The 14,034-nt window shown below is 43.8% G+C and overlaps 1 protein-coding gene across 1 annotated transcript in view; it reads left to right on the top strand.

The window, feature by feature from the left end:
• The first annotated feature begins 9,231 nt into the window (after window positions 1–9,231).
• Window positions 9,232–14,034, top strand: part of LOC143300860 (microtubule-actin cross-linking factor 1, isoforms 6/7-like) — a 36,418-nt gene continuing 31,615 nt past the window's right edge. Inside the window, exon 1 of the mRNA XM_076614827.1 lies at window positions 9,232–9,548. The gene's annotated coding sequence lies outside the window, so the exon portion shown is untranslated. The remainder of the gene's footprint in view (window positions 9,549–14,034) is intronic.

The raw sequence follows: 14,034 nt of genomic DNA, 5'->3' as shown, positions 1-14,034 counted from the left end.
CATTCGTTTGCATGCTTCCCCGGGTTATGATAGCAACTGATGTAATGAAATAATTACACAATGTGGATGATAGAATGGGAAAAAGGGATGCGAAATAATTACACATATGGACGATATAATGAGGAGAAAAAAAAAGATTGGGTGCATTATACACTGAATGATTATATAACAAGGAGAAACAAAATATTATATAAACAATGAATTTGTGTGAGAACCGACAGCGCAAAACACTGAACAATTCCTACAACGCGAACCGTTTTTTCCGAACTGCCACACATGCAGAACGGTTTATCGTTTTGTACCGGTTTTACCGTGCACTTGTACAGCTCAGTGCACCCTGAAGGTTTTAAAATTCCCTCTCTGTGTTGCTCTCTTTCTGTCCTCTTCTTTTCCTGTCGCATCACCTGCACCGCTTCAGTCGCCTTATTCCCAAGCTGATCGTTCCGAGTCTGTCTATTCGTAAGCAATTTAACAGCAATTAGAAAAAAAGTCAAATTTTTACATTAATATATCATTTGCAGCCTGTATGCACCGCGAAACACAGCACAGTTAATGCAATCCTACCCATCTGCTTTACTATCTGTTTGTTTGTATGTGGCCTATGTATATCCATAGTCTGTCTTTTGTTTCTGTCTATTCATCTGTCACATGGCAAGGTACATACGTATTCTGTTTATCGATGTGATCATCTACAGGTCGGTCCTCTGTTTCTGTACGTCTGTCTGTTTACCTGTCACGTTCCACGATACACTCGTCGCGGTGCGGCCCGTGTGAATTCACCGTGTGAAGAGACGTCTTGAGCGAAATGAAACACAAACACCTGTGTGTGTGTGTGTGTGTGTGTGTGTGTGTGTGTGTGTGTGTGTGTGTGTGTGTGTGTGTGTGTGTGTGTGTGCGTGCGCGCCCATGTGTGTGTGTGTGTGTGCGTGCGCGCGCGTGTGTGTGTGTGTGTGCATGTCATTGAGCGTATCAATGTGTGTGCAGGAATATGTGCATTGTATTGTATTGTATTGGATTGGATTAGCCTACTTGTTGAGACAACACAACTTATTTCTCTGTGCGGAATTCGGGCTGCTCTCCTGCGGAAGCCTTGTCGCCACTCTGCAGCTTCTTTTTCTTCTGTTTTTTTTTTTTCTGCCTGCAAGCGTATATATATATATATACATATATCGAGAGAGAGAGGTGGGTGGTGAGAGGGGTAGAGGGAGAGAGGGAGAGAGAGGGGGGGAGAGAGGGAGGGGAGAGAGAGAGAGGGAAAGAGAGAGGGGGGAGAGAGGGGGAGAGAGAAAGAGGGAGAGAGAGAGAGGTGGGGGGAGAGAGAGGGAGAGAAAGGGAGAGAGAGGGAGAACGCGCCCTCCCTGCGAAGAGCAGCCCCAATTTCACACAGACAAATCGAACGCATTGTATAATGCACATATGAGGACCACATGACATAACTTCAAACCTCAGCACTTTACTGCACAATACTGTGAAGTACAGTGCAAGGCAGTGCACTATGGCATAGCACAGCATAGCACAGTATGGCATGGCAATGTCTAGACTGGTCTTGTCCAGTCCAACCCAGCGTAGTATATCACAGCCAAGTCTATTATAGTTTACTATAATTTTTACTCAAGCCGTGATCAACAGATATACGACTATAGTTATGTTCTGCCGCGTTATTCTTTTTTGTCTTTCTTTCTTTTTTTAAATTACTGCTTTTGTATGGCTCCTGCAATTCGATTTTAAACATGTTCATACTGGCACAGATAATGTGTGGTTCGTCCGTCGGGATCGACGAGGACCATCTAGTCATCCTGGGGGTGGGGGTGTTGGGCTCTGTGGGTGCGCAGATGACTGGTCAGGCCAATCCGCGCCCGGAAGGTTCTGATAATAGGGAACGAATGAACTAACTGAACGAAATGTCGATGAATTATGATGAATTATAACAATGGATATTGTTCTCGTCTTCATCACGGAGGAAGGAGGAAGGTGGCAGAATGGTTAAGACGCTCAGCTGCCAATACAGAGAGTCCGTGAGGGTGTGGGTTCGAATCCCGCTCTCGCCCTTTCTCCTAAGTTTGACTGGAAAATCAAACTGAGCGTCTAGTCTTTCGGATGAGACGATAAACCGAGGTCCCGTGTGCAGCACGCACTTGGCGCACTGAAAAAGAACCCATGGCAACGAGAGTGTTGTCCTCTGGCGAAATTACGTAAAATGAAATCCACTTTCATAGGTACACAAATATGTAAGCATGCACTCAAGGCCTGACTAAGCGCGTTGGGTTATGCTGCTGGTCAGGCATCTGCTCAACAGATGTGGTGTAGCGTGTATGGATTTGTCCGAACGCAGTGACGCCTCCTTGAGAAACTGAAACTGAAACTGAAACTTCATCACGGAAACTCGGCGGCAGCAAGAGAGAAGCCGCTGATTACCATGACTCCACGGACACTAATGATGACATTATACCATAATATTTTCCGCGATAGACGGAACCATGCACACCCACACAGATAGAACTACGCTTGTTAACCGCTGATTTGCAACAATTAACCTCAGATTTTCACGTAATCATTCTTTCGTTTCTTTGTTAGTTTATTTGTTTTATTTACTTCTTGCACACAGCTCATTAGACAGGCGATTTTTTTCATTTTCCTGTTTAAAAAAACCAAAAAAAAACAAAAAAAACTAACAATCTGATGGTTTGTGGGATGTGTATTTTACAACTAAAATGTTTGTTCCGTGTATGTTGAATCGTAGAGATATTGTATAATGTGAAGACAGGAACAAAACAGAAGTTTGTGTACAGGGTTATCAATAAATAAAAAAAATAAGTAAAAAAAAATTAAATAAACAAAAAGTCCCAGGTGAAAATCAGCAAACGGACGACAAATCCGCGGTGAACAGGAAACGTCAACCAGTGCGCTGCCCAAAACAGTATTTTCAAGATCTTGTAAAGTCTAAAACCGACAACGGATCTGTCTGATAAGCAATCAATCAAATAACTAAGAATGGTGTCAATTCACGACACTTCGTACATTCTGTCCTGAAATGCTCATGTCAGCGAAATAGCTAGCACGACAATAGCATTTGACCAATCTCTCCTGAATGACCAAGGCAGTTTTGCAATAGTTTTGTGCTTCAAAAAAATATGGAGGTATATGATCTGACTTGAACGAGTTAACAAAGTTTATATTGCCTTGATTCATTTGATACAAACGGGTACTCGTGGTCAGGTGATACCGACAGCAAAATAGGCTACTAAAAATATATCCTTCTGTAATTTCTGAAAACCTCAACAGACTTTCAATACCTCTTTGTAAATCTATTGAGGTGAGAGAACTGAGCATAGAATGCTTATTCCTTTATTCCCCCTAAATAATTTATTCATTCATTCATTCATTCTTTTTCTCTCCTTTGTTGTGTCTTTCTTTAATCAATCTCGGTTATTTCTTGGTATCTTCTGTTATTTCTTGGTATCTTCTGTTATTTCTTGGTATCTTCTGTTATTTCTTGGTATATGTTCCCGGTTAAAGATAGCTTACAACAATGGACGGTTTGTCTGTTTGCACGCACATCTCTTGTTTCAAACAGAAACCGATTCAGACAAAAAGAATTGCATGGGTCTATGTACATGTTTTCATCGTCGTCCTTGTCGTCATGTTCATGAACATCATCACCCTAGTTGTCTGAAATAATAATAATAATAATAATTAGAATAATAATAATAATAATAATAATAATAATAATATTTATGTAGCGCCCTTTCTCTCTAAGAGCTCAGGACGCTTTACATGAAAGAAAAAGTTACAAATTACATGAAACATTCATGACCACTCTTTCTCAAAACCACTCCATCCCACGCCCTCCCATCTCCCTCTCTTGTTCGTCATGCATCCAAAGCGAGCTGTCAGGGATGCTGTTGGAGAAGGAAGCTGAGAGTGATTATAGAGAGGTTTTTAAAAAGATGAGGTTTAGTGATGAGCGAAAGGCAGAGACAGAATCAGATGCACGGATATGATGAGGAAGGTTGTTCCAGATATGAGGAACAGCAAAGAGGAAAGAACGTTCCCCATAGGTTCTTGTGTTGACACGAAGAAGTTTCAGAAGGCAACAGTCAGAGGAGGAGCGGACCGTCGTTGAAACTCAGCAGCAGCAAGAGATCAGCCGCTGATTACCATGCCTCCCAAGGCACCAATGACAGCATCGCACCTTGATCCTTGTCTGTGACACACGGGTCCACGGACACCCACAAAGAATGAACTGAGCTTGACTGGCAATGTTCGCACGTACGCGCTAAACTAACGACACGCCAGCAAAGCCGCAAACTCACATAATTATGAACAGACGTCAGAATTAAGGTGAACCACGCATGCACGAACACACGCAAACGCACACACACACACACACACACACGCACGCACGCACGCATCCAGCCACACACACACACACACACACACACACACACACACACACACTGCCAGCTGTTGACCAGTCTCATCCACAGCGAACGATTAAGAAAAGCTCACAACCTGCGACCAATACAATACTTCAGATCCAGTCCCCAAGTATCGCTTTGCAATGCTCGATATTGAAACAAAAATCAACAATGAAACACACCTGCTGCGCATCTTCAATACTTCACATTTCAAAATTATCAAGATGTAAACGTTTTGCCAGCTTGTCAGCATTGGCCATTGTTTTGCTGTTGTTTTTTGTGTTTTGTTGTTGTTGTTGTTTTTTAACTTTTTGTCATGATTCATATCATAGTAGTTTTATTTAATGCCACGTTTAAGAGATTTTACAGCCTGTAGTACATACTGAGAAATTTCGTAGTTGCGTGAAGAAAAGGCAGCACACAAATCGGTGTGGTAAATCACAGAAACTAAGAAATGAAAACCATCTTGATTCTTTTTTAAACCCTTTCCTGATGATAAATGAGTACCAAACATATTTTCCCCTAAAAACTGGAGACAACAAAACAGGCAGTGAATAAATAATATATTTGATTTGAAAATTAATAACTATCTAAGTACGGACCTTACAGTAAATCCAACAGGTGTTTTATGTTCGAACAGAGCAGCATTCTCCACAAACTGACATGTGGAGTGATGGTCTAGAGGTAACGCGTCCGCCAAGGAAACGAGGGAATCTGAGCGCGCTGGTTCGAATCACAGCTCAGCCGCCGATAATTTCTCCCCCTCTACTAGACCTTGAGTGGTGGTCTGGACGCTAGTCATTCGGATGAGACGATAAACCGAGGTCCCGTGTGCAGCATGCACTTAGCGCACGTAAAAGAACCCACGGCAACAAAAGGGTTGTTCCTGACAAAATTCTGTAGAAAAATCCACTTCGATAGGAAAAAACAAATAAAACTGCACGCGGGAAAAAATACCCCAAAAATTGGTGGCGCTGTAGTGTAGCGACGCGCTCTCCGTGGGGAGAGCAGCCCGAATTTCACACAGAGAAATCTGTTGTGATAAAAATGGAAATACAAACTCTTGAGACTGAAGATTCGTGTTAAACTGTTATTTGACAGAAAATCATTATGGATGACATCCACCTAATTTCGCCATTCCAGCAGCCATTCAGCAATCAATCGCAAGTCTTGCCACAAAGATACACAAAACAATTCCCGCTTTCGCGCGCACAGTTGCTGTCTTTGATTATGAAGAATTCAATACCAAAAGCGACACACAATCCTGAGCACGTTTTCACGTGGAGTTCCATGACGCGTCTAGTATCTCCCTTTTCGCAAGTCAACAACACCTCACAGACGCATCGTCAAAAACAGGCAGAAAGACTGTTTCAATTTCAATTGCAAGGATGCGTCAGTGTGCTGACATGTCCGTAATATATAGGTCTATGTATGTTATACATCAGCTTAAAAATATTCTAATAACACCAAAGCAGAGACTTGACAAATGCAAGGACCAAAGGCCCTGTTCAGGCCCCCAGGGCATACCAATTATGAATGAATGACACGGATACTTATACAGCGAATATCCCCGGTCTGAGACCAAGCTCTAAGCGCCATACAAACACGGAGTCATTTGCACAACAGGCTGCCTACCTGGGTAGAGCCGACTGACGGCTGCCATTGGGCGCTCATCATTCGTTTCCCGTATCATTCAAACAGATTTCAGACACACGCACATATACACTCAGACAAACATGTGGCATTTTAACTGTATAACCATTTTGTTTATTTACAACATGTAGGCAGCCATACACCGTTTTCGGGGCTGTGCATGCTAGTTTTGCTCTTGTTTCCATAACCCACCGAACGCTGGCAATGGATTACAGGATCTATAACGTGCGTATTTGATCTGCGTGCATCTACACAAGAAGGAGGCTCAGGCACAAGCAGATCTGCACAAATGTTGACCTGAAAGATTCGAACCCGGGACCCTCACATTGAAAGTCCAACACTTTAACCGCTCGGCTATTGTGGAGACAAGAGAGAGAGATGGGGGGGGGGGAGAGACAGAGAGGAGAGGGAGAGAAAGACAGACAGACAGAGATACTGATCCAGACACGGACAGACAGACAGACAGACAGAGAGACCTTGACACTTTTGCTTAACAAAACAGAATAAACGAATGAATATGGTGAAAGCAAATATTGAAACTAAACAATGTTCTTTCCGTGAAGAAAAGTGGTAGCAACCAATATGACACCCGGCACATAAAAACAGCTCCGTTCATTCATCCGTCAATGAAACTGACTCCATCACTGGCCATAGAGGAAAATGACAAGTTTGTAGCTGTTTGCAGTGATTTTTGCCTAATCTTCAAAGCTTTTTACATAATTTTTGCCATCAAGTCTATCACCTTGTGACCTTCTGGTGTTAACAAAGAGAGAGAGAGAGAGAGAGAGAGAGAGAGAGAGAGAGAGAGAGAGAAGACAAGACAAATTCTTTATTTCGAGGATAACATATAAGCACTGGTGTGCATTATTTTTTACATCCAGTCCCCGCCCTGAATAGGGTCTAAACTACACAATGTTAAATAAAAAATAAAGTATGGTGTTAGTAGAAATACATAACAGAGGGGAAAAAAACAATCAATAGAAATATATATATAGATATATATGTATATATATACAGAGAGAGATATATATGTGTGTGTATATATATATATATATATATATATATATATATAATAAAATGAATAATAATAAAGAGAGAGAGTGAGTCAGATGTGCTCTGTGTGCGTGCTCCACTTCTGTTATCATCAACTGTTTTAGCGTCCTGTTTCGGATTCGTAACTTGGGAAGACTGGCAATTACATTTTAAAGAGATTGTGCTTTTCCATCATACTTTCAGCTGGCTTTTGTTATATCGACTATCTGTCTATAATAATGAATCGTAATTATATTTCATCCTCTTTCACTTACACCCGGTGAGAGAGCTGATAAACCGGATTAAGTGTTTCGTTATATTCTCTCTCTCTCTCTCTCTCTCTCTCTCTCTCAGAAAGACAGCAGTTAATAAACTAAACGGACGTTAGACACACTGGCCGTTTGGCGGATGGACGGACAACACACACACACACACACACACACACACACGCGCGCGCGCACACACACACACACGCACGCACGCACGCACACATAAGCTACTCACACAAACGCACGCACGTACTCAAACAGACATGCATACATTCCGCATTAGCAAAAAGACATAATTATATTGAGAATGAAATTCACTCAAAGGTTAAAAAAAAAACAAAAAAAAAAACAACAAACAAAAAAACACGAACGTAAGCATGCAACAACACGTGGAGGATATCTTCTTCAACCACGGAATGCAAAGACCAAACCATTCATAGCAGATTCACAATCACCAGTGATCGCCCAATGGCTGCACGACCGCCCAGGAAGCGAGAGTAGCTGAAGGATACAGGATCGAATCCCACACTCGTCAGATTTTCTACCGCTTAGTATAGATCTTCTTGAGTGGTGGTCTGGACTCTGGTCATTCGGACGAGGCGGTAAGTCGTGGCCACGTATGTATCATGCACTTATCGCACGTAAAAGAACCCACGGCAGCAAAAGGGCTGTCCCTGGCAAAATTCAATTTCTCAAGGAGGCGTCACTGCGTTCGAAAAAATCCATATACGCTACACCACATCTAATAGGCAGATGCCTGACCAGCAGCATAACCCAACGCGCTTAGTCAGTCCTTGAGTGCATGCATATATAATTATCATTAATTTTGTGTACCTATCAGACTGGCTTTCTGATACATAATTCTGCCAGAGGACAACACTCTCTTTGCCATGGGTTCTTTTACAGTGCGCCAAGTGCGCACTGCATACGGAATCTCGGTTCATCGTTTCATCCGAATGACAAGACGCTCAGTTTGATTTTCCAGTCAAACTTGGGAGCGGGATTCGAACCCAGACCCTCACGGACTCTGTACTGGCGGATGAGGGTATGGACCATTCTGCCACCTTCGTCCCCTGACGGTTAAAACAAATACACTTGCACGCAGAAAAAAAGGTGTCGCTGAACTGTGGCGACGCGCTAACCCGGTGGACTGCAGCCAAAATTTCACACGTGACAAATCAATACATTTCGAAACTTACACAACGGCTCGCATAAAAGCAGACGATATTTAAGCATATTACTTTCAGAATACCCCTGTCTGATTCGGCCAACACAACCAACACAACAGCTGTAAATTCTGTTTGAGATGAACCTTGGTGATACTCATCGGGAAACGTCATGACTCAAAAGCCAAATACTTTACTTTCGACACTTTTTTTAACAGAAAATCTTCAAACGTGAACTTACCAACAGAATTGCTCGCAGCTGTTGTGGTGTCGTCTGCACCTTTACGACCTTTTTCACCCTCCTGGTCAAAAAGATTGAGAACGGTTTACGAGAGGAAACGTCAGAAACGACAGATCAGCGATCCTGGTTCAATAGTGACTGCACGACAAAAGTGAGAGTGGTCGATACACACAGTGTCGCTGGATGCAATTCTGCAGGCGCCTATGTTTGTCGCAGTGTCCACACTGTCTCGCTGTGGTGGTGTTCTGCGCAAACTTCACAAATGTGTGAAGCGCGGGCTGCACGAATCTTATTTCTGCTAGTGAGTTGTGCAACAGTCGTGGTTTTTCTTCTTCTTTTTTCTGCACGTGCGGACTTGGCTTAGCCAACCAGCTGAGCGGATTTTGGTCATCTGACTGGTAGCTGGGTAAAGGCGTTGGACAAGCAAATCTGGGGAAGAGAAGTTCATTTTCGGTTGGAAGTTTGGAATCGAAGCAGGGTGTCTGTCCTGAAAGTTTCGTTGTTGATAGTGTTTCGTTTTGTTTTGCCGTGTTATTCACCCTGCCGGGTCGTTTGATAGGAAAGACCGCCGGGGGGCATACGACGAACAACATGAATCGTCATCTGTGGAACGGAACTTAGCTGCAGTGTCAGCAAACCATTTCACAGGTTGAAGTCGGAGATCAACGTCATTTCTCAGGAACGAGAACGAAGGAGGCCTGACGTGGTTGCTGGGTTCTTTTTTCGTGCATTCGTGCAACAAAAATTTGATATTGTTAGCTGTTTTGGGGTAAGTAACCTTACTTTCTTCGTTTACCTAATTGGTCTTTGTCATGACACAAAAAATGTAGAAGTTAGTAAGTAAAAAAAAAAAAAAGAAAGAAAAAGGATCATGAAATTATTACCCGTCTCTTGCGTCAGCTTCATTGGTTGTCTATCCAGAAAGGAATTCAGTACAAAATTGCCATAATGGCTTATCGTCATTTCGAAGGTTCCCTCCCATCTTGCATGTCTTCTGTCCTTCATATTTACACTCCATTCCGTTCTGTCTTCTTGAGAAAGGCTCCGAGTCCCCAAAGTCTCAAGACATTTCGTCAAAGAGCTTTTCAGCATCAAGCACCTTCTGTTTGGAATTCTCTTCCTCTGGATCTCCGACACTCACCAACTCTGTCCTCTTTCAAAAGGAAACTGAAAACACAGCTGTTCAAAATGGCCGTTGTATGTGACAGAGTTCACTGTCTCCTCCCACCCTCTTCACTCTTGTGTCCCCCTCCGCTGGAGTATTCCTGCGGTGTGTGCATGTGGGTCGGTGTGCATGTGGGTCGGTGTTGTGTGCGCACGCGGTCGTTTGTGTGTGTGTGTGTGTGTGTGTGTATTTTGTGCCTTTTTTCTACGATTATCCATATCTGCAATTTGTAGTACACAGACACCATATTGATGTATGGGTGTAAGTTTTTTTAATTCTTTTGCACACACAGCATCAGCTGAAATGTGACTCCGACTGCTGGCAAAGCAGGCATTGAAATCTGTGTCAGTTGTTCCCCCTTGTCTGATGGTCTGTGCTCCAGCTGCCCAAAGCTGTTTGTCTATTGGAACAGCGCTCACACTACTACATCACCACATACACATCGCATCTTGGTATCTTTACTCAGTATTATAAAAACATGGTTTTCAGGAGACAAACCCACCCTTTCAGAATGAAGCTTTTAACTTGTGCAATGTGAATTAAGTGAAACGCAAACAAACCTAACCACGCTGCATGTCATGTCCACCCGTTCATATTTCTTGACCAGACCCCGCCGCCCCCTGCCCCTACCACCCTCTTCCATCCTCCTCCCCAGGTCACCGCACTTCCCAGTCGCTCTCTTCTTCTTCTTCCTGTTAGGAGTCCACGGTCATCACGTTGACCATTCTGGCACCATAATGGGGAGGAGCGCAGCAGCGTGACCCACCTTCCTAGGTGATGGGATGGAGGGGGTAGAAAAATGGTGGGCCCGTGGGTGGGTTGGTGGGGGGGGGGGGAGGAAGCCATCAACTGTTTGTCATCAGGACCAGGCCTTTCCGGCTACCGAAGCGGCCCCCGGGATCAAACCCCGACCGGCAGAGCCCTAGTCCCTCACTTGACTTACTTTGGATGATGGCGGGGCAGGGCTTTTACTAAGACATTCGGGTCATCCTTGAGGCAAAAGCCTCAAGGGAAGGGGCGGTGACAGTAGCTTCTGGTAGTGAGTTCCACTCTCTGATGGTACGTGACAGGAATGAGAATTTCTGGTAGTCAGTGCGGCATGATGGTATTCTGTACGCTTGGTTGTGGCCTCTCCTCCTCCTGTTCGACATGTGCCAGGGGTCACCAACGGAATACACACCTGATTTGATTTTCTGTTTTTACAGAGCAAATGTGTCATATGTCATGCCATGGACGTGAAATTAAACAAAGTACACATGGACAGCTGAGTACACTGAGTACAGATCATGATTTAACGGGGTGTGTGACAGTTGCTAAAGATGCTCAGTTTGGACTGTTGTACAGTGTGGATGACCTGTACCGGCCTCGATACCAGCCATGCAGCTCCTCATGTCACTGTTGAGCTGTCACTGTCAGTCGGCTCTACTCATGAAGACAGGTTGTTGCGCAAATTCTGTCTGTAAAGCGCTTATAGTTTGGTCTCTGATCGAATCAATAATATCGAATAACATTCTTGAATAAAACTACACTCAAACCTTGTTTGAAATAACGAATCGACACAGCAAACATGAGAGATAATTGTGATCCCTCGCACGTTTAGAATGGTACGAATATGTTACAATTGTTTGTTATCCTGTGTTGTCCGTGTTGTCTGTTGTTTGCTCTTCCACATCCACATCCACCACCACCTTCCAACTCTTCTCTCACTTTGTGGGAAGAACACACACACACACACACACATATATATATATATATATACATACATGCGCGCACACACACACACACACACACACACACAACCACACATGCACACACGCACACGCACACACGCACTTTGCACAAAGAGACCGTTATTCGAATGGATCACTTTCCACAGAGAAAAAAAAATATCAGCTCCACGGAGATAGCGATCGATCGTTTTTCCATCCGGACGACTGTTTAAACACGGTAACAAAGGTTTTCGTCCCTCAGATGGCAAGATGAACACACACACGCACACACACACACACACACACACACACACACACACACACACACACGCACACACACACACACACACACACACGCACACACACACACGCACGCACGCTCGCGGGGGGCTGGGGGGGGGATTTACACGGGTACATAAATATGTATACTAAGAGTATGCAAAATTTGTGATGTCTTGGATGAGTATCATTTTCGTGCATTACATAATGCCTGTTACGAGAAGTTTTGAGCGGTATAAAGTTTGATTTTTGATAACTTTTGATAATACTGATAGTCATGTGTGAATATGACTTTGCACAATCTCGACAATCAGAATTTATACATGAATGTTTCAAAGAACACGCGAGGTTATAATTCACAAAATACACGTCAGGTTATGACTCAAATATCATTCATTAGTTTGGTTGGTTTTACCCTTTGCTGTTGTCTATAAGCCTTTATTTGCTGTTGTCATGACAAATAAATATGATTCTGAGTCTGTCTGTCTGTCTGTCTCTCTCTCTCTCTCTCTCTCTCTCTCTCTCTCTCTCTCTCTCTCTCTCACACACACACACACACACACACACACACACACACACACACACACACACACACACACACACACACATCACTGATCGATCTTCCCATCAACAGTCAACAGTGATCAATAAAGATGGTCTCAGAACAGTTGACGTTTTCATATCACGTTTCAGCATCAGCGCGCTGGCTGGTGGAGCGCAAATCGATGAAACATCGAAACATATGAAACACATCACACCATTTACCTCCAGTTAACTGTACATCCATCTCTTTTCAACGTTTCCAAATCGATTCTTGGCACTCGCAAGTACACGGGACAATGTCAAGGCTTTAGTTTTAGGTGGGAAGAGGATGGGCGATCAAATGATTCGTCGGAAAGGAAATTGCTGTTTGATTGTCATTATAGCGAGTAAAAATTCCTCGAATGGCTTTCGCTTTGTGTGTCACTGTACACAATTGGGAGACAGGGTCGTTTGCGTGTTGAACTTTGTATGACCGATGCTCTGTTTGAGCGGCCAATGCACGGACTCTCCGTATGTGGGGATCCGAAGTTCGAATCCTATCCAACACGATAAAATCTAGGGTCTATCGTCCACGTTTGCATTCGGTGAGTTTGGAAATGTGAGCAGTATAATAAATATACACGTAGCCCTACATTTCTATCCATGTGTGTCTGCATGTACGCAATCGCAGCGGGCGCGTGTGTGCGTGAGAGAATGAGAGAGGCATCGAGAGTCATAGACAGAGAGAGGGGGCAGGGGTGGGGTAGAGAAGGGAGGTAGATAGAAAGGAGGAATAGGCATAAAAAGAAAGAGAGGGGGGGAGAAGAGGGGTAAAGAGGAAGAGTATATATATGCACTTAATGTATGTATAAATGAAGATGTGTGCGTGTGTGTGCATGCGCGCGCGCGCTAATTCCGCTGAGTAACGCTCTATATGTGTCCTGTTGATTGTACATCTCTCTCTAATATATATATATATATATATATATATATATATATATAATGACGCCCTTATTGTACATATAAATGAGGATGTGTGTGGGGGGGGTGGGGGTGCGCGCGTACGCATGTGAACATATCTATGTCTGTATGTGATGAGATGGGCTCGTCTCTGCAATTTGTTGCATGTGCGTTCTGTCTCTGAAACGGCCCCTCTGCGGTCAGCATGCTAACAAACATATTTTGTCACAAAAACCACCACCACGTGAACAGTGCATTCAACATACACGTGACCAATGATCAGCTTCCTGTTCACTCGCTGCCCAGTTAGCCTGAGTCACGAACCGTCAGAAATCCCTGCTTCCAAACCGTCAGGAAGGTAAGGAATCCGTTAGAAGGCAATTTTGACAGTGTTTGGAAACGAATGATGAGCGCCCAAAGGAAACCGTCAGTCGGCTCTATCCAGGTAGGCGGCCTGTTGTGCAAATGACCCCGTGTTTGTAAAGCGCTTAGAACTCTCTGGCTCTGTTGTCGGCATCATGAATGAGGGAAAGCGAACTCTCTCTGGCCCTGTTGTCGGCATCCTGAATGAGGGAAAGCGAACTCTCTCTGGCCCTGTTGTCGGCATCCTGAATGAGGGA

This window comes from Babylonia areolata, chromosome 26 (assembly GCF_041734735.1).
Source record: "Babylonia areolata isolate BAREFJ2019XMU chromosome 26, ASM4173473v1, whole genome shotgun sequence".
Taxonomy (NCBI): Eukaryota; Metazoa; Mollusca; class Gastropoda; order Neogastropoda; family Buccinidae; genus Babylonia; species Babylonia areolata.
Note: the sequence above shows the minus strand (reverse complement) of the source record. Positions and strands in the feature narration are given on the sequence as shown.